Genomic DNA, 18,734 nt, shown 5'->3' with positions numbered 1-18,734 from the left:
AGAGATGAGGTTTCACCTTGTTTCCCAGGCAGGTCTCAAATTCTTGAGTTCAAGTGATCTGCCCACCTTGGCCCCCCCAAAGTGCTGGGATTACAGACATGAGCCACCGTGCATGGCCAACAACATTCTGCTCTTGTGACTCGCTTCCCATCTCCCCAGCCCAGTCTTTCCGGGTAGGGGTTGGGAATTGACAAGATGGGAGGGCATGGACCAGGATGATGCCCCAGTGGTGGTATTTCTCTTTAGAATGTGGGGTACTTAATGCCCCCTTTTTCCTCAGCTGAAGGCCTCAGTTGCAGAGCAAGGGGAAAACTCAACTCAACATCTGTACAAGTTTCCAGGATGCTACTAGGCATCCCTTGAACAGATAGTTCCAAATCCAAATGTATTTGGAAACAACTAAATGAAATAAATGCTTTTCTTTGATGCAGGCCTTCTCTAAAATGCAAATTTGCTGATGTGAAGGGTAAACTCATGTGAGAGGAAATGGTTCACTGGCATTCTTTGACTCTGGAGCACAGTTTTGAGACAAGTAATACGAATGCCCAAAAATGTGTCATGGAATACAGGGTTGAAAAATGTTGAGTTAGAAAGACGGCTGGGACCCTGGTTCTATTCCTTGCCACCTTCCAGCTGCACAGCCTCTCTGGGATTTGGGACTATGAAATGGGGCTAAAACTTAACTTCCTGAGCTTTTGTGAGCATCTCAGATAATACTCATAAAACATCTACTATAGATATTCCATAAATGATAGCTATTCATTGAAAAAATCTGAGGTTCATAGACATAGAATCAAACCCTTACTCATGGCACTGTCAGTAAGTACATTTCCCCAGTGGCTTTTTTTTTTTAGTTATTATTATTATTTTTTTGGAGACAAGGTCCCTTCTGATGCCTGGGTTAGAGTGCAATGGTTCAATCATGGCTCACTGCAGCCTCAGCCTTTCAGGCTCAGGTGATCCTCCCACCTCAACCTCCGAGTAGTTGGGACTACAGGCTCGTGCCACCATGCCTGGCTAATTTTTGTATTTTTGTAGAGATGGGGTCTCCCTATGTTGCCAGGCTGGTCTCAGGTGATCTGCCTGCCTTGGCCTCCCAAAGTGTTGGGATTACAGGTGTGAGCCACTGTGCCTGACCTATAATTTTCAAGAATACAATATATTAGCTGAGCGCAGTGGCTCGTGCCTGTAATTCCAACACTTTGGGAGGCTGAGGCAGAAGGATTGCCTGAGCCCAGGAATTCAAGACTAGCCTGGGCAACATGGGGAGACCCTGTCTTTATAAATTTATTTATTTATTTATTTTTTGAGATGGAGTCTCACCCTGTCGCCCAGGCTGGAGTGCAATGGCATGATCTCAGCTCACTGCAACCTGCACCTCCCAGGCTCAAGCGATTCTCCTGCCTCAGCCTCCCGAGTTGCTGGGATTACAGGCATGCACCACCACGCCCAGCTAATTTTTTTTATCTTTAGTAGAGACGGGGTTTCACCATGTTGGCCAGGCTGGTCTCAAACTCCTGACCTCGTGATCCACCCATCTTGGCCTCCCAAAGTGTTGGGATTACAGGTGTGAGCCACCATGCCCGGCCTACAAAAATTTAAAAAATAAATTAGTCAGGCATGGTGGCATGAGCCTGTGGTCCCAGCCACTTGGGAGGCTGAGGTGGGAGGATGACTTGAGCCCCGGAGGTCGAGGCAGCAGTGAGCAGTAATCATGCTACTGCACTCCAACCTGGGTGACAGAGCAAGACACTGTCTCAACTAATAATAATAATACAAATAATACAATATATTGTTATTAGCCATTGTCACCATGTTATATAATAGATCTCTTAAACTTGTTCTTCCTGTTTAGCTGAAAGTTTGCATCCTTGTAGTAACATCTCCCCATCCCTCCCCGACAAAAAGTTTATTATTATTATTTTGAGACGGAGTCTCCCTCTGTTGCCCAGGCTGGAGTGCGGTGGCGTGATCTTAGTTCACAGCAACCTTCATCTCCTGGGTTAAAGCAATTATCCTGCTGCAGCCTCCTGAGTAGCTGGGATTACAGGCATGCACCACCACACCCGGCTAATTTTTTTTGTACTTTTAGTAGAGACGGGGTTTCACCCCATTGGTCAGGCTGGTCTTGAACTGCTGACCTCAGGTAATCCACCTGCCTCGGCTTCCCAAAGTGCTGAGATTATAGGCGTGAGCCACCGTGCCCAGCCCAAAAAACGTTTATTTAAAAAAAATTTTTTTTTTTTGAGATGGAGTTTTGCTCTTGTTGCCCAGGCTGGAGTGCAACGATGCAATCTCTGCTCACTGCAACCTCCGTCTCCCGGGTTCAAGTGATTCTCCTGCCTCAGCCTCCTGAGTAGCTGGGATTACAGGTGCCCGCCACCACGCCTGGCTAATTTTGTATTTTTAGTACAGACGGGGTTTCTTCATGTTTGTCAGGTTGGTCTCAAACTCCTGACCTCAGGTGATCCGCCCGCCTTAGCCTCCCAAAGTGCTGGATCACAGGCGTGAGCCACCGCTCTTGGCCAAAAAAAAGCTTATTTTTTCAAAAAGGCTTTGCTTTGGCCAGCCATGGTGGCTCACATCTGTAATCCCAGCACTTTGGGAGGCTGAGACAGGCGGATCACTTGAGGTCAGGAGTTCGAGACCAACTCGGCCAACATAGTAAAACTCTGTCTCTACTAAATATACAAAACTTAGCTGGGCTTGGTGGCGGGCACCTGTAATCTCAGCTACTTGGGAGGCTGAGGCAGGAGAATTGCTTGAATCCAGGAGGTAGAGGTCGTAGTGAGCCAAAATCACACTACTGCACTCCAGCCTGGGGGACAGACTCTTTTTTTTTTTTTTTTTTAAAGGCCGGGCGCAGTGGCTCATGCCTGTAATCCCAACACTTTAGGAGGCCAAGGTGGGTGAATCACTTGAGGTCAGGAGTTTGAGACCAGCCTGACCAACATGGTGAAACTCCGTCTCTACTAAAAGTATTAAAAATTAGCCAGCTGTTTTGGCGGGTGCCTGTATTCCCAGCTACTTGGGAGGCTGAGGCAGGAGAATCACTGAACCGGGGAGTCAGAGGTTGCAGTGAGCCAAGATCATGCTGTTGCACTCCAGCCTGAGCTACAAGAGTGAGACTCTGTTTCAAGAAAAAAAAAAAAAGGCTTTGCTTTTAGTTGAAGATACTACATGGCAAGCAGTTCTTTATACTTGATAGATGATTATAGAGCAAAGAAAAGTTTTCATTGGCTCCTGCTGGAAAATGGCAAACATTGCGAAATAGGACTGCAGGCTTCCAGAAAGATTTTTTTTTGACTTGTTTTTTTTTGAGAAGGTCTCACTCCATTGCCCAGGCTGGAGTGCAGTGGTGAGATCACAGCTCACTGCAGCCTCGACCTCCTGGGGCTCAGGTGATCCCTCCAGCCCCAGGCCCTCTGAGCAGCTAGGGACTACAGGTGCGCACTACCACACCAGGCTAAGTTTTTGTATTCTTTGTGGAGACGGGGTCTCCACATGTTGTCCTGGCTGGCCTTGAACTCCTGGTCTCAAGTGATGTGCTCACCTCGGCCTCCCAAAATGCTGGGGATTACAGACATGAGCACCGCGCCCAGCCCCAGAAACTTTAAAATCACTTCTGTTATCCAGAAAACAATTTGGTATCAGTATCCTCCAGAAATCAGTGCGAGGATTGGTGCAGCATAAAATGAAAATAACCTAGGTAAATTCTCGATAAATTCTAAAAATGAACTTTCAATTAACTTTCTTGTTTCTTAAGCTCAGAATTGAGTTCTACGCTAATGCAAGTATCAAATTTACATGTATATCTGAAAATTTGCACATAGGCCAATTTCTGTTTGGACATTAACAAATATTGCCGTAACACCTAAAACCCAACAAATAGCTCTTCCATTCCCACTAGTTGAAAGGCACTGCAGAACACTGTGGTGCTGCGGAAAGATGACAGACCCCGCCTTAAGGAATTTACAGAGTACACTGAGCAAAGTAGGGCAGTGTTACTGCCCTACTATGGAGTACAATAGATATCTTTGGAGAGGAGCAGATGCAGGCAGGGCTGTGCAGAGGGGCAGGAGCCTCTGAGTGTGTGTATGTCTGTGTGTGTGTCTGCACGTAGAAGTTAGGAATGAAGACTGGAGATCAAGGGAATTGTCCAGGAGGAGATGGTATTTAAGTTGGATCTTAAAGTGATTGCCTATGTGGCTCTTTAAATTTAGATTTATTGGGCCGGGCGTGGTGGCTCACACCTGTAATCCCACCACTTTGGGAGGCCGAGGTGGGCAGATCACCTGAGGTCGGGAGTTTCAGACCAGCCTGACCAACGTGGAGAAACCCCGTCTCTACTAAAAATACAAAATTAGCTGGGCGTGGTGGCACATACCCGTAATCCCAGCTACTCGGGAGGCTGAGGCAGGAGAATCTCTTAAATCCAGGAGGCAGATGTTGTGGTGAGCCGAGATCACATGATTGCACTCCAGCCTGAGTGACAAAGTGAGATTCCATCTCAAAAAAAAAAAAAAAAAAAAATTTAGGCTGGGCGCAGTGGCTCACGCCTGTAATCCCAGCACTTTGGAAGGCCAAGGTGGGCGGGTCACGAGGTCAGGAGATCGAGACCACCCTGGGTAACACGGTGAAACCCTGTATCTACTAAAACTACAAAAAATTAGCCAGGCGTGCCAGGCGCGGTGGCTCACGCCTGTAATCCCAGCACTTTGGGAGGCTGAGGTGGGCGGATCACCTGAGGTCAGGAGTTCGAGACCAGCCTGACCAACATGGTGAAACTCCACCTTTACTAAAAATACAAAATTAGCCGGGTGTGGTGGTGCATGCCTGTAATCCCAGCTCCTCGGGAGCCTGTGGCAGGAGATTCGCTTGAACCCGCGAGGCAGAGGTTGTAGTGAGCCGAGATCGCACCATTGCACTCCACCCTGGGCAACAAGAACGAAACTCCACTTTAAAAAAAAGGAAAAAAAAAAATTAGCCGGGCGTGGTGGCGGGCGCCTGTAGTCCCAGCTACTCGGGAGGCTGAGGCAGGAGAATGGCATGAACCTGGGAGGTGGAGCTTGCAGTGAGCCGAGATCGTGCCACTGCACTCCAGCCTGGGTGACAGAGTGAGACTCTGTCTCCAAAAAAAAAAAAAAAAAAAAAAAATTTACATTTTATTTATTTATTTATTGAGAGACAGAGCTTCACTCTTGTTGCCTGGGCTGGAGTGCAAATGGTGCCATCTTGGCTCACCTCAAACTCCACCTCCTGGGTTCAAGTGATTTTCCTGCCTCAGCCTCATGAGTAGGTGGGGTTACAGGCATGCACCACCATGCCCAGCTAATTTTTATATTTTTAGTAGAGCCGGGGGGGGGGGGGGGGTTCTCCATGTTGGTCAGGCTGGTCTCGAACTCCCGACCTCAGGTGATTCAGCTGCCTCGGCCTCCCAAAGTGCTGGGATTACAGGTGTGAGCCACCGTGCCTAGCCTAGATTTATTATATTTAAAGAATGGCTAGAAAATAAGAGGAAAGAGAAAATATATGTATTTTTTTTTGATATGGAATTTCGCTCTTGTTGCCCAGCCTGGAGTGCAATGGCTCAATCTCGGCTCACTGCAATCTCTGTCTCTTTGGTTCAAGCGATTTTCGTGCCTCAGCCTCCAGAGTAGCTGGGATTACAGGCGCCCATCACAACACCCAGCTAATTTTGTATTTTTAGTAGAGACGGGGTTTCGCCATGTTGGTCAGGCTGATCTCAAACTCCTGACCTCAAGTGATCTACCCACTTTGGCTTCCCAAAGTGCTGGGATTACAGGTGTGAGCCACTGCGCCCAGCCAAGAGAAAATAATTTTTAAAAAAAAAATTAGATTTAAATACAATACAATATAAGACAATTAAATTAAATTATAAATTTGCTGGGCCTGGTGGTTCACACCTACAATCTCAGCTCTTTGGGAGGTGGGAGGATTGCTTGAACCCAGGAATTTGAGACCAACCTGGGCACCATCTCTACAAAAAAGAAAAAATTAGCCAAGCGTTGTGGCACACACTTGTGGTCCCAGGATCTCAGGAGGCTGAGGTGGGAGGATCAATTAAGCCCAGGAGGTTGAGGCTACAGTGAGCCTTGTTTGTGCCACTGCACTCCAGCCTGGGTGGCAGTGTAAGACCTCATCTGTAAAACAAAACAAAACAAGAGAAAAACAAAACAAAACAAGAGAAAAACAAAACAAAACAAAAAAACTATCCTAAATAAAGTAGGCCAGCACGGTGGTTCACGCCTGTTAATCCCAACACTTTGGGAGGCGAGGGGGGCGCAGATCACTGGAGGTCAGGAGTTCGAGACCAGCCGGGCCAACATAGCAAAACCCCATTTCAACAAAAAATACCAAAAAAAAGAAAAATCAGGCCGGGCGCAGTGGCTCACACCTGTAATCCCAGCACTTTGGGAGGCTGAGGTGGGCGGATCACCTGAGGTCAGGAGTTTGAGACCAGCCTGACCAATATGATGAAACCCCATCTCTACTAAAAATACAAAAATTAGCCTGGCGTGGTGCCATGAGCCTGTAATCCCAGCTACTTGGGAGGCTGAGACAGGGGAATCACTTGAACGCGGGAGGCGGAGGTTGCAGTGAGCTGAGATCGTGCCATTGCACTCTAGCCTGGGCAACAAGAGCGAAGCTCCATCTCAAAAAATAAATAAATAAATAAAATTCAGCCGGGCATAATGGTGTGAGGTGGGTGGCAGATCACCTGAGGTCAGGAGTTCGAGACCAGCCTGGCTAACATGGTGAAACCCTGTCTCTACTAAAAATACAAAAAGTAGCTGGGTGTGGTGGCGGGTGCCTGTAATCTCAGCTACTGTGGAGGCAGAGGCAGGAGAATCGCTTGAATCCGGGAGGCAGAGGTTGCAGCGAGCTGAGATCTCACCATTGCATTCCAGCCTGGGCGACAGAGTGAGACTCCGTCTCAAAAAGAAAAAAAAAAGGCGGGGGGGTGAGAGGGGTGATAGGCCAGGCACAAGGGCTTATGCCTGTAATCCTAGTTCTTTGGGAGGCCAAGGTGGGCGGATCACCTGAGTTCAGGAGTTGGAGACGTGGTGAAACCCCGTCTCTACTAAAGATTCAAAAAAATTAGCTGGGCGTTGTGGTAGGCACCTGTACTCCCAGCTACTAGGGCGGCTGAAGCAGCAGCAGAGGTCTATAGTACTTTGGAAGCCAAGGCAGGAGAATTGCTTGAACCTTGGAGTCAGAGGTTGCAGTGAGCCAGATTGAGCCACTGCACTCCAGCCTAGGCAACAGAGCAAGACTCAAAAAACCAAACAAACAGTCTGGGCGAGTAGCTCACACCTGTAATCCCAGCGCTTTGGGAGGCCGAGGCGGGTGTACCACCTGAGATTGGGAGTTCGAGACCAGCCTGGCCAAGATGGCGAAACCCCATCTTACTAAAAAATACAAAAATTAGCTGGGCATGGTGGCGGGCACCTGTAATCCCAGCTACTTGGGAGACTGAGGCAGGAGAATCTCTTGAACCCCAGAGGCGGAGGTTGCAGTGAGCCGACATTGGACCACTGCACTCCAGGCTGGGTGACAACAGCGAGACTCCGTCTGAAACAAACAAACAAAAATAATAAAGTGAAGGCCAAAACAAACCTAGAAAAATAGCAATAATTCATAACAGAAAACATAATTTCCTTAATAGAGAAAAAATTGATAAGAAAGGATAAACAAATAGAAAAACAGCAAAGTATGTGAACAGATAGAAATGTAAATAACTCAAACATAGGAAAAGATACTTGGCCTTACTTATAATGAGAGAAATACTGACTTCATCATTGACAAAGATGAAGTTTGATAACAACCTGTATAGGCTATGGTGTAAGAGATCAGACATTCGTGTACGTGGTGCACACTCTCAGACAATTTGGTAATATTTATCAAATTTACAAATGTGCATATCATTTGACTTAGCAAGTCTATAACTGAGGACTTTATCTTCAGCTATACTCATACATGAAGAAAACTAACAGGTGAATTATTATTCAGTATAGCATTGCTTGTAACGCAGAAAATTTGTGTAAACCTAAATGTTCACCAATAGGGAAATGGTTAAGTAAATTACAGTATATTCATTTAATGAGGCACAATGTTGTGATAAAATGGGGTGATGGGGCCAGGCGCGATGGCTCACACCTGTAATCCCAGCACTTTGGGAGGCTGAGGTGGGCGGATCACCTGAGGTCAGGAGTTTGAGACCAGCCTGGCCAACATGGCGAAACCCCATCTCTACTAAAAATACAAAAATTAGCCGGGTGTGGTGGCAGGTGCCTGTAATCCCAGCTACTGGGGAGGCTGAGGTAGGAGAATCGCTTGAACCCAGGAGGCGGAGTTTACAGTGAGCCGAGATTACGCCATTGCACTCCAGCCTGGGGTACGAGAGCGAGAGTTTGTCTCAAAAAAAAAACAAAAAGCAACAACAAAAAGAAACATTTAAAAAAGAGAAAAAGAGAGGAAGACATATTTATTGTATTCTGTTTGATAGATTTTGAATTTTGAAGCACATGCATTGCCAACTCAAAGGATTAAGTTAAAATATGCATACATGATAATAAGAGACATGAAGAGAGTCATATTTGATATAGTTTGACTCTGAACTGTCCTTCATTGCGCATTTCTAGAGTGTTACTAATCTCAACCCATTGATCTGTGTAAATTCTATCTCCCGTCCCGTCTCTCTCTTTCTTTTTCTTTCTTTTTCTTTTTTGGAGACGGAGACTCACTCTGTTGCCCGGGCTGGAGTGCAGTGGTGTGATCTCGGCTCACTGCAACCTCCGCCTCCCAGGTTCAAGTGATTCTCCTGCCTCGGCCTCCCGAGTAGGTGGGACTACAGGCGCCCGCCACCACGCCCAGCTAATGTTTGTATTTTTAGTAGAGACGACATTTCACCATATTGGCCAGGCTGGTCTCCAACTCCTGACCTCGTGATCCGCCAGCCTGGACCTCCCAAAGTGCTGGGATTATAGGCATGAGCCACTGCGCCCAGCCTCTATCTCCCTTCTTATTTTGCTGTTAGAGTAAATCCATGAGATTTAGTCCAGAGTATTTCCTACCTGAATGATTGCCAGTGTTTAGCCTGGTAATAGTACAGAACTCTTTTTATTTTTTAATTGACGAAGCTCTGATCCGTGGTAGCAAGGAAAGAGTTTATTGGGGCTAAATTAAGCAAAAGTAAGTTCTTTCTTTTCTTCTTTTTTTTTTTTTTTTTTTGAGACGGAGTCTCGCTCTTGTTGCCCAGGCTGAAGTGCAATGGCGTGATCTCGGGTCACTGCAACCTCCATCTCCCGGGTTCAAGCGAGACTCCTGCCTCAGCCTCCCGAGTAGCTGGGATTACAGGCGTGTGCCACCACGCCTGGCTAATTTTTTGTATTAGTAGAGATGGGGTTTCTCCACGTTGGTCAGGCTGGTCTGGAACTCCCGACCCTCAGGTGATCCGCCCCTCTCAGCCTCCCAAAGTGCTGGAATTACAGGCGTGAGCCACCGCGCCTGGCCCTAATTTCTTTTAAATACAAAATGAGGTCTGGGCATGGTGGCTCATGCCTGTAACCCCAGCACATTAGGAGGCTGAGTGGGTGGATAACTGGAGGTCAGAAGTTGGAGACCAGCCTGGCCAACATGGCAAAACCCCATCTCTACCAAAAAATACAAAAATTAGCCAGGCATTGTAGCAGACAACTTTGGTCCCAGCTACTTGGGAGGCTGAGACATGAGAATAGCTTGAACCTGGGAGGCGGAGCTTGCAGTGAGCTGAGATCATGCCACTGCACTCCAGCCTGGGTAACAGAGCAAGACTGTCTCAAAAAAAAGGTATACTCCGTAGTGTGTTAGCTTCCTAAACCCTGGGAAGCTACTTAACCTCATAGTTTCCTCATCTGTAAAATGGGAATAATAGTAACACCTCACTGAGTGGTTGTATGGATAGACGTGTAATATAATACATGACATAATATAATGGAAACCTTACACTAGTTCTGTGCAATTATTATTTACAAATCAGAAGTAATTTATTTAAATACAACAAATAAAATCCTTCTATTTTAGTAAACAACTTAAAAGTGTTCTTTGAGTGTTATATTTCAGATGCATGTTTAGTCCAGTCACTAGGAGAGGAAAGAGGGAGGGAGAGAAAAGAGAACATGAATTTGGGGGCTGGGGAAATGGAGACAGAGATTAGAATAAGAGAAAAGGAAAGATACACAGGACAGCAATAAACAGAGAGAGACAAAGAGACATAAAGGTACAAGGAGGTAGAGAGAAAGAGATCCTCAGAGAGAAAAACACAGGCAAATATTCACAGGTAGTATACAGGGAGCAGGCAGGGGCATCTGCACGTGGCCATACAGCGATTGGGAGAGTGAAAAGAGCTCTGAACTCGGGGACAGGGGACGTGGCTTTAAATACAGTTTCTGCCACTTGTCAGCTGTGCAACTTAAATTGGTGCTCAATCTCTAGCTTGCATTTTTCTTATTTGAAAAATGGTAATAAGGGGATGGGGAGGTGGAGAGAATGGCCCATGTTCAAGTCGCCACCTTGTGGTAGTTTCAGATTTCTCCTTAAGGTTTCTCCTTTCTCCTTTCTCCTTTCTCCTTTCTCCTTTCTCCTTCTCCTCCCCCTCCTCCCCCTCCCCCTCCTCCCTCTCCTCTCCCTCCCTTCTCCTCCTCCCCCTCCCCTTCCCTTCACCCTCCCTCTCCCCCTCCCTCTCCTCTTCCTCCTTCTCCTCCTCTTTTGAGACGGAGTCTCGCTCTGTCGCCCAGTCTCCCTCCGTCGCCCAGTCTCCCTCCGTTGCCCAGGCTGGAGTGCAGTAGCACGATCTCGGTTCACTGCAACCTCCGCCTCCTGGGTTCAAGCGATTCTTCTGCCTCAGCCTCCCGAGTAGCTGGGACTACAGGTGCGCGCCGCCAAACCTGGCTAATTTTTGTATTTTTAGTAGAGACAGGGTTTCACCATATTGTCCAGGCTGGTCTGGAACTCCTGACTTTGTGATCCATCGGCCTCGGCCTCCCAAAGTGCTGGGATTACAGGTGTGAGCCACTGAACCTGGTCCTTCTTCTTCTTCTTCTTTTTTTTTTTAATGAGACGGAGTCTTGCTCTGTCCTCAGGCTGGAGTACAGCGGCACAATCTCGGCTCACTGCAACCTTTGCCTCCTCGGTTCAAGTGATCCTCCTGCCTCGGCCTCTGGAGTAGCTGGGATTACAGGCCACCACACTGGGCTAATTTTTGTATTTTTAGTAGAGACAGGGTGTGGAGGAAAAGTTAAATATTAAATTTGAACTAAAAAGAACGTGGACACAAAAAATGGTCACCAAGTCCCGGAACAGGTTGCGTGAGCCCCTTGAGGCATTCATCGAGCAATGTTTCAGACAAATCTCTATTTCAATCCATTCCTATATATTAGTTATTGACAAACAACAGACAATCGCAAAAACAGTTGACCTTTTTGTGTTCCTTGAGCCCAATCATGAAGGGCCCTCGTGACTGGACCTCATGCCAAACAACTTGTTACAAAAAGGGCTAGGGTCCCAGACCTTGCTAAAGCTTCATGAGACCTCTCCTCATTTGGAGAGACACGTACACAGACAGGTGGCCGACTCTGGAGCTCAGGCTATTGCTTCCCGATGTGGTGATGAATCCTCCACAGTCTGGAGGCATATATATATATGTATGTGTGTGTGTGTGTGTGTGTGTGTGTATATATAATATAGTGTCTTATATATTATATATGTGTCTTATATATATGTGTCTTTTATATATATATATATAGTGTCTTTTATATATATATATATATATATAGAGAGAGAGTGTGTCTTTTCTTTCCTCTTGCACATTTCCTGCACAGAACACAGGGTTTCACCATGTTGGCCAGGCTGGTCTCGAACTCCTCACCTCGTGATCTGCCTGCCTTGGCCTTCCAAAGTGCTGGGATTATAGGTATGAACCATGCCCGGCCTATTACCTTTTATTTTCTTTCTTTCCTTTTCTTTTTGAGTCCTGGTCTTGCTTTGTTGCCCAGGCTGGAGTGCACTGGGGGTGATCATAGCTCACTGCATCCTTGACCTCTGAGGTTCAAGCAATCCTTCTGCCTCAGCCTCCCGAGTAGCAGTGACCACAGGCCTGTGACACCATGCCTGACTCATTTTTAATTTTATTTTATTATTATTATGGTAGGTACGGCATCTCCCTGTGTTGGCCAGGCTGGTCTTGAACTCCTGGGCTCAAGTGATCCACCTGCCTCTGCCTCCCAAAGTGTTTGGATTTCAGGTGTGAGCCACTGCGCTGACCTGTTACTTTTAATTTTTTTTTTTTTTTTTTTTTTCTGAGACAGAGTCTCACTCTTGTTGACCAGGCTGGAGTGCAATGGCACAATCTCCGCTCACTGCAACCTCTACCTCCCAGATTTAAGTGATGCCCCTGCCTCAGCCTCGAAAGTAGCTGGGAGTACATGCATGCGCCACCACACCTGGCTAATTTTGTATTTTAGTAGAGATGGAGTTTCTCCATGTTGGCCAGGCTGGTCTTGAACTCCTGGCCTCAGGTGATCCACCTGCCTAGGCCTCCCAAACCACTGGGATAATAGGTGTGAGCCACTGTGTCCAGCCTTACTTTTAATTTTTAAAATGGTAGCTGATTAGGCCAGGCACGTTGGCTCACGCCTGTAATCCCAGCATTTTGGGAGGCTGAGGCACGCGGATCACCTGAGGCCAGGAGTTCAAGACCAGCCTGGCCAACAGGGTGAACCCCCATCTCTACTAAAAATACAAAAATTAGCCGGGTGTGGTGGCGGGTGCCTGTAATCCCAGTTACTCGGGAGGCTGAGGCAGGAGAATCGTTTGAACCCCGGAGGTGGAGGTTGCAGTGAGCTGAGATCTTGCAATTGTACTCCAGCCTGGGCGACAGGCGAGACTCCATCTTAACAAAAAAAAAAAAAAAAAAAGCGTAGCTGATTGCACTCCCAAAGGATTGTAGTAATTTATCCTGCCACTTGCAGTGAATGAATACACTTTCTCTGTATGCCTATTAGCAGCTGGAGTTACAGCTTTTTTTTTTTTTAGAAACTCTTGCCAGTCTGATGGGCATGAAGTGATAGCTGGCTTATTCTAACTTTAATTTGTATTTTCTTGGTACTAGTAAGTTTAAACATTTAAAAATATGTTTGATGAACATTTTGTATTGTTTATTCTTGGACTGCTTATTCTCATCTGCTTATTTTTCTCTTGTGTTGTTTCCCCTTTGTCAGTTATCTTTATGTATTCTAGAAAGTATTAGCTTGTAATCTATCAAAGGTGTTGCACATTCTATTTTATTTATTTTATTTTATGTTATTTACTTACTTATTTTTTGAGCCAGAGTCTTAGTCTGTCACCCAGGCTGGAGAGCAATGGAGTGCCTGGCCTCTAATGTTTTCAAAATAAAACATTTTAAAAGTTTATAAAAAATTGCTGGGCATGGCCGGGCGTGGTGGCTCACATCTTAATCCCAGCACTTTGGGAGGCTGAGGAGGGCAGATCATGAGGTCAGGTGTCCGAGACCAGTCTGACCAACATGGTGAAACCCCGTCTCTACTAAAAATACAAAAATTAGCTGGGTGTGGTAGTGCATGCCTGTAATCCCAGCTACTCAGGAGGCGGAGGCAGGAGAATTGCTTGAACCCGGGAGGCAGAGGTTGCAGTAAGCTGAGATCGTGCCACTGCACTCCAGCCTGGGAGACAGAGTGAGACTCTGTCTCCAAAAAAAAAAAAAAAAAAAAAAAAAATTGCCAGGCACGGTGGCTCACGCCTGTTATCCCAGCACTTTGGGAGGTCAAGGTGAGTGGATCACATGAGGCCAGGAGTTTGAGACCAGCCTGGCCAACATGGTGAAACCCCATCTCTACTAAAATACAAAAATTAGTCAGGTGTTGGTGGCTGGCACCTGTAATCTCAGCTACTCAGGAGGCTGAGGCAGGAGAATCCCTTGAACCCAGGATGTGGAAGTTGCAGTGAGCTGAGGTTGCGCCACTGCACTGCAGCCTGGGTGACAGAGCGAGACTTCTTCTCAAATAATAATAATAATAATAATTTAAAAATTGTATACAGTTAAATATGGCCATCTTTTCTTTTCCTTTTTTTTTTTTTTTTTTTTTTTGAGACAGTCTTGCTCTGTCACCCAGGCTGGAGTGCAGTGGCATGATCTCGGATCACTGCAACCTCCGCCTCCTGGGTTCAAGTGATTCTCGTGCCTCAGCCTCCTGAGTGGCTGGGACTGCAGGCACACCCCACCACGTCTGGCTAATGTTTTTATTTTTTGTAGAGACAGGGTTTTGCATGTTGCCCAGGCTGCTCTCAAACTCCCGACCTCGTGATCTGGCCGCCTTGGCCTCCCAAAGTGCTGGGATTACAGGCGTGAGCTACCGCACCTGGCCCATCTTTTCTTTTTCTTTTCTTTCTTTCTTTCTTTCTTTCTTTTCTTTTTTTTTTTTTTTTGAGATAGAGTCTCACTCTGTTGCCCAGGCTGGAGTGTAATGGTGAGATTTAGGCTCACTGCAACCTCTGCCTCCCAGGTTCAAGCGATTCTCCTGCCTCAGCCTCCCGAGTAGCTGGGGTTACAGGCGCCTGCCACTATGCCCAGCTAATTTTTTGTATTTTTAGTAGAGGCGTAGTTTCATGTTGGCCAGGCTGGTCTCGAACTCCTGACCTCGTGATTTGCCTGCCTAGGCCTCCCAAAGTGCTGGGATTACAGGCGTAAGCCGCCGCGGCCGGCCGCATCTTTTCTTTCCTTTTTTTTTTTTTTTGAGACAGAGTCTCGCTCTGTCGCCCAGGCTGGAGTGCAGTGGCGTGATCTCGGCTCACTGCAAGCTCCGCCTCCCAGGTTCACGCCATTCTCCTGCCTCAGCCTCCCGAGTAGCTGGGACTACAGGCGCCTGCCACCGCACCCAGCTAATTTTTTGTATTTTTAGTAGAGACGGGGTTTCACCGTGGTCTCGATCTCCTGACCTCGTGATCCGCCCGCCATCCTGGCTAACACAGTGAAACCCCGTCTCTACTAAAAAATACAAAAAATTAGCTGGGCATGGTGGCACTCACCTGTAGTCCCAGCTACTCGGGAGGCTGAGGCAGGAGAATCGCCTGAACCCGGGAGGTGGAGCTTGCAGTGAACCGAGGCTGAGCCACAGCACTCCAGCCTGGGCGACAGAGCGAGACTCTGTCTCAAAAAAAAAAAAAAAAAAAAAAAAAAAAAGAATCTTCTTCAAGTTTAACAGAACTTAAGTGTTATGAAAAAATATCTATCTTCCTGATCCCTAGGTTATACATATAGCTCCCTGTATTATCTTTAAAGTTTTTTTTCCTAATATGTATGATAGGGTCCCAGATTTATTTACTTCCAAATAAGTAGTGCCAGTACCATCTATTAAGTAAGTCACTGATTGGTTTAATTACTTCTCAACTAAAACACTACTTAAGTTGTATACAAAATTCCCATCTATTTCTGGGTTCCATACTCTGGTTCTCCTGACCAATTTGACTATCCCTTTTGTTAAGAATTTATTAGATTCCATTGGTAGAGTGCACGTTAATTGGGTTTTAGCTGTTCAATAAATATATCTTTTTTATTTTTATTTTTATTTTTGAGATGGAGTCTTGCTCTGTTGCCAGGCTGGAGTGCAGTGGCGTGATCTCAGCTCACTCATTTGAGATACAGATAAGGGTCACCCAGCTTCACTTAACTGTGAAAGTAAGGTAATCGGCCAGGCGCGGTGGCTCACGCCTGTAATCCCAGCACCTTGGGAGGCCGAGGCGGGCGGATCACGAGGTCAGGAGGTCAGGAGATGCCCAGGCTGGAGTGCAGTGGTGTGATCTCGGCTCACTGCAACCTCCACCTCCCGGGTTCAAGCGATTTTCCTGCCTCAGCCTCCTGAATAGCTGGGATTACAGGCGTGTGCCACAACACCCAGCTAATTTTTGTATTTTTAGTAGAGACGGGGTTTCACCATGTTGGCCAGGATGGTCTCATCTCTTAACCTCATGATCAGTCCGCTTTGGCTTCCCAAAGTGCTGGGATTATAGGCGTGAGCCACCGTGCCCAGCTCAATTAGTATATCTTGAATATCCTTTCCATTTGGAGTTCCCCAAATTCATTCTGTCTCCCCCGCTGCTTGACACAGACATGGGGATGACCTAGCCTCTAAGAAACACTAAGAAAAGAGCAAGGACAGGGTGTACGCCTGAGCAGAATCTAGTTTGGCAAGCATGGTGGAGTGGCATCCAACTAATCATCATCAGCAGCAGCAGCAGGGATGGAGCTGCTGGCATTCAGTCCCAAGCATCCTCAGGAGCTGATGGGTGGATTGTCTTTGCTAGAGCCGCCTCTAAAATGGCTAGGTGTTATTCTTGCTCTCTATTTTCTTTTTTTTTTTTGAGATGGAGTCTCGCTCTGTCTCCCAGGCTGGAGTGCAATGGCATGATCTCGGCTCACTGCGACCTCCACCTCCTGGGTTCAAGTGATTCTCCTGCTTCAGCTCCTGAGTAGCTGGGATTACAGGCATATGCCAGACACCTGGCTAATTTTCGTATTTTTAGTAGAGGCGGGGTTTTGCCATGTCGGCCAGGCTGGTCTTGAAATCCTGACCTCAGGTGATCCACCTGCCTCGGCCTCCCAAAGTGCTGGGATTACAGCAGTGAGTCACCGCACCTGGTCTGAGGTGTTATTCTTGATGGTGAAAAGGCCTGGATCTCTGGTCCTTCTAGATTCCTTTCCAGCTTGAACTTGCCAGAGCAGATTCTGGGTTTTACAACAAAGAATACTTACTGAGGCAAGCTGTTTTATATTTTATTCTAATATTTTATTCCTAAGTCTAGCCCTCTGCTCCTTCCCACCACTGCCCACTATTTTTTCCTTACTTGATCTTTCTCAGATTGTTTATTTATTTTTGAGACGAAGTCTCGCTCAGCCACCCAGGCTGGAGTGCAGTGGCACCATCTTGGCTCACTGCAACCACTGTCTCCCAGGTTCAAACGATTCTCCCGTCTCAGCCTCCCGAGTAGCTGGGATTACAGGCACCCACCACCATGCCCAGCTAATTTTTGTATTTTAGTAGAGATGGAGTTACACCGTGTTGGCCAGGCTGGTCTTGAACTCCTGACCTCAGGTGATCCTCCTGCCTTGATCTCCCAAAGTGCTAGGATTGCAGGTGTGAGCCACCGCTCCTGGCCTAAATTATTATTTTCATGATCTTTGAGGTATTTTTAAAAAATTCAGGCTGGGCTCAGTGGCTTATGCCTGTTAATCTCAGCAGTTTGAGGCTGAGGTGGGCGGATTGCTTGAGCCCAGAAGTTTGGGACCGGCCTGGGCAACAAAGCAAGACCCTGTCTCTATAAAAGATATAATTTTTAATTATCCAGGTGTGGTGGTGGGTGCTTGTAGTCCCAGCTACTCAGGAGGCTGAGGCAGGAGGATTGCTTGAGCCCAGGAGTTTGAGGCTGCAGTGAGCCGTGATTGTGCCACTGCACTCCAGCCTGGTAGACAGAGGAAGCTCCTGTCTGTTAAAAAAATGGGCCAGACCCAGTGGCTCATGCCTGTAATCTCAACGCTTTGGGAGGCAGAGGCACCCGGATTACTTGAGGTCAGGAGTTTGAGACCAGCCTGGCCAACATGGCGAAACCCCGTCTCTACTAAAAATACAAAAAATTAGCCAAGCGTGGTGGCGTGCACCTGTAATCCCAGCTACTCGGGAGGCTGAGGCAGGAGAATCACTTGAACCTGGGAGACAGAGGTTGCAGTGAACCGAGATCATATCACTGCACTCCAGCCTGAGCACCTGAGCAACACAGCGACACTTCGTCTCAAAAAAAAAAAAAAAAAAAAAAAAAAAAAAAAAAAATTCTGGTAATCTCACTATCCCGTTACTAATAGCTGTTTGCCCTAAGACCTCCTTTGGTGTCTGTCAAGAGTCTGCAGCCCCACAACAAACCTCAGAGGAACCCCTCACTCTAAGTGCCTATAGGGCACTTGCTGCTTTTCTGAGTGGGGCAAAGCTGTCTAGAAGTGACATCTATCTTGTGATCTATCCCCCTTCCCCAGGGAAAGGCTGCCATGTAGAGTTGTGCACTATACAAATTGGGGCACCATTCACATTCATAGTCATTGTGCCCCTGTGTACTTATTAAAACAATTTCCCAAGGTATCATGAAATGTCTTGAGGGAGGAGTGGCAATGAAGTTGCCATTAAACCTTTCTGAGATCAGGCTAGATGTTTCCTGGGACTGCAAGCCTCTGTTGGTACCAAAAAGGGCCTGTGCCAGGTGAGGCACTTGAGAACAGTCATTTTCACCCAAGCCTTTCCCCCTCTAATCCTGTTACAAGTCAAGCTGGTTCCCAGTATCCCCTTGTAACACTGTATTTCTTGAGTAATGTTATATTTCTTGAGCAGAATGGTGGTTTCAGATGTGTTCATTTTATTATGCTTTTAAAACTTAGGTACATGTTACATATATTCATTTTAAATGCCTTGATACAAATAAAAAAGGAAAGCACGTATATACAAATAAGAATGCCACTATCATGGGATAACTTTGAACCTGCTTAAAGTTTTCTCAATTAACGTATTCACAAGCTTCAGTACTGTAACTATTAGCTGGCAAATGTCTTACAACACACTATATACATGTCATGATGCTAGGGTTAGAAATCATTGTCCTGTTAGAGTACTTAGACC

This window comes from Pan troglodytes, chromosome 7 (genome assembly GCF_028858775.2).
Source record: "Pan troglodytes isolate AG18354 chromosome 7, NHGRI_mPanTro3-v2.0_pri, whole genome shotgun sequence".
Lineage (NCBI taxonomy): Eukaryota > Metazoa > Chordata > Mammalia > Primates > Hominidae > Pan > Pan troglodytes.
This window is presented reverse-complemented; position numbering follows the sequence as displayed.